A 3,462-nucleotide genomic window follows, 5' to 3' on the forward strand; every position below is an offset into this window, starting at 1 on the left:
GATGTACCCTCGGGGTACACCAGTGATGTTATTGGATAAAGGGGATGAAATTATGAGATTATGTACCGATTATCGGAAGTTTAACAAGATGACAAATAAGAATAAGTAACCCTTATTTAAAATTGATAACTTATATAACCTAATTTATGAAGCGCGTTATTTCTCAAAGGTTGACTTAAGATCCAGCCTGAAAATATATCAAAGACTGCGGTTAGGACAAGTTAGGAGCATCACAAGTTCTGGTGATATTATTGGATTAATAAGTGTACCACTCGTCTATGAGGATTAAATGAATATGGTATAAGGAGTGCTTGGATAAGCATAATTGTTTTATTGATAACATCCTCAGCTATTCAAAGACTAAAAAAGTCCGTGTAGAATGCCCAAGGATTTCCCTATGAAGATTAGAAAGGAAGTAACTATACGTCAAGATTTCAAGTATGAATTTTTGCTGAGATTAACAAAAGATTCCGATTATTCTATTAACAACCACCTAAGCAAAGCCAGTGTAGTCATAGAAGCCTTGCGCAGAAAGAAAAGATTGAATAATTAAGGTCACTGAGAGTTAATGAAAGAACTGAAGAGAGTGGAAGTTGAAGTTCGAGTACCCGAAAGTGATAAGAAACCACTGTACGAGGTTCATTTTAAGTCTAAGCTGATTGAAAAGAAAAAGGAATTATTATGCCCTAATTTAATTTCCTAGATTATAAATATGGAGTATTGATTCAGAAAAGTATAAAATCAACTCATGTTATACAAAGGGTGAATGTAGATTTGTCTCGGAAGAATTCCTAGAAATATCGGACGTTTGAGGTATTGAGAAAACAGGTAAAGTCACCTATGAGGTAGCGCTGTCACCACAGCTACAACATACTCATAGCGTGCTTTACGTATTTATGTCTAAGAATTATATTCTCAATTCAAATCCAGATATTACGTATGAATCAATCTAGATTCCAGATCGTGAAAGCGAGACCTCAGGTCTAAGTCTGCTACAGTAATAAATATACTTTAGAGGAATCCTGGAGTAGAAGGGTTTACTTGAGAGTTAGAGTAAGATATGCTTGACAAATATCCTCACTTGTTTAATTAGTTAATATTTTGACGACATAATCTTTTAAGGGGGGAAGGATATAACGACTCGTGTATTTCGTATTATTTAAATGCGTGATTATTGAATTATTAAATAAATAGGATATATATATAGGTTATGTCAGTTGTGTGTTGTTTTATTAATTATGTGTGATTTTTGGTGTGCAGGATTTATATGCGTGAATAATTATTGAGCAGTATTGATTTGTTTTCACTTTTAAAAGTGGTTCTATTATAGATTTATTTCCATAAATATTTGGATTGTCTCTAAATTTTTTTTTTATAATTTTATAATTTCAATAATTATTTTTGGGATTTTATAAAATATAGAAATCAATATTTCATAAATTATTTATCCTTAAATGATTTTCTGATTTCATTTATTTATAAAATCAGTATTTAATTCCAGAATTCTTCAAAGACTTATGAAATTCATATTTCATTAAGTTTTAATATTCCGAGAATTTTAAAATTATTTTGGAAATTGTTGGGATTAAATTCAACCGCGCGTTGTTTCGTTTAATTGTTAAATGCGGGTATAAGTTGCGTATAAAAATATTTTAAAAATTACAAAATTTATATTTTGTCAGTTTCGGGATATTTAGAAAATTTTAAGATTATTTTGATATTATTTTGATGAATAATTATTCGTAAAATTATGTGTTATTAAGCTAAAAGCGAGTTGAATTCGAGTCTGCAGTCAGAAGAAAAGCGACACGTGTCCAATTAATTGGACACGTGGAGTGTACATGAGCAATATAGCAGTTTATTCATTTTCAGTAAAAACCTCTATCTCTTCATCTCATCTCTCTATCTATCAATCTCTTAGTCTCTCTCAACTTCATCTTTCTGAAGTCTCTTTCTCTCTCTCCCATAATCCTCCCTCACCTCTCCCTCTTTCTTCTCTTTATTCCCTCTCCCCGCTCCCCTGTCCTCGCTGCATTTCAGCCGCCCTGTTTCCACCGCCGATGCGTTTCTCCGGTGAGTTCTGGCCGGTTGGTGTCTATGGTTACCTTGGCTCGGTGATTTGTGATGTTGTATACATGTATACATAGGTGTTTTCGTGTGTGCAATTGTGTGTATGTGTTTATGTGGTTTCGTGTGTGTGCATTGCAGTGGCGTGGCCGCGTGGTTTCTGTGATGTGTTCTTGCTTCTCTGTTGGGTTTGGTTAATTGGGCCTTACTTGTTGGGCCGATTGTTATTTGGTTCTGGTTTTTTTCATTTCCAAATTATTACGTATATATTAATTGGGAATTTCTTATATTTTTCAGCAGGAATTAATGAGTGAATTTAGTGATAGAAAAATAATTCGTGCGGAGAATATTTAGAATAATCGCTGAAATTCGTGAATGGAATCTCGATTCGGGTACCTCCGAATTTTGCCACTGTCGACGATGAGCCTCGACGAGTCGACGATGGACGGTGATGAATTAATTCTGAGTCCTACAAATAAAAACATAAAATATGAATAATAATTAATTAATTAAATTTGTATCGGTTTTTGGGATTTTGTGGAATTGCGGATTGTTGTTGTAGATTTGTCGTCGAATTGCTTCGACGAGTTAGTCCGATAAATAAAGGAAATGCTGCCCAAATTCCGGAAAATCAAATTACGGGAATACGAGAGCATATCCAGTAATTATCGAAACGTCGAGCGAATATATATATATATATATATATATATGTGTGTGTGTGTATGTGTGTGTGTGTGTACGAAACCTGATTGTATACGAAACCTGATTGTATGTTATGGTGAAGTATTTTGCAAAAACCAATAACCCTAGTTTCCAAAAATGACGGGTATATGTATTTTCTGAAAACGAATACCGAACCGACTATCGAGAACGTGAACTCTAAGTGATATGTGTATTATAATAACGTGTGTGTTACGAGTCGGGCTTTTTTAACGTACGGGTGGATTGTTAGCGAGGATATGTCAAGCATACCTAGTCATCTAACATAGAGTAATTCGACTCCTGTAGGTTCTAGTCGGAAACCCAAAAGTTGACGTCGGACTAAAGATAACCTAGTGATCAGTCAACAAGCTCAGCAAGGTTCCAAGCGAAGGACCTGAGTGTTGAAGTTGGATCCAGGATAGTCTGATAGTAAGGCGATAAAGCCGAGCGTTGATAAGTGGATTTTATATCCACTTGGAATGCTTTATTACAAGCTTAAATTGGTGTTTTGGACTCAAGTTGTTGGTATTTTGATGTGTTTTTGTGTTATTGCATTTCAGGTATCAGTTAAATGAAGAAAAGAGCTTTTAAAGGAAATATGATAAAAAGTGATCAGATTTGGAAGCCAAGGCCATTTTCAAGTTGTAGAGAATCTCGTGAGCTTCGCGTGGGCAGTTGAATCCCCTAATTCTG

This window comes from Apium graveolens, chromosome 7, assembly GCF_009905375.1.
Source record: "Apium graveolens cultivar Ventura chromosome 7, ASM990537v1, whole genome shotgun sequence".
NCBI lineage: Eukaryota > Viridiplantae > Streptophyta > Magnoliopsida > Apiales > Apiaceae > Apium > Apium graveolens.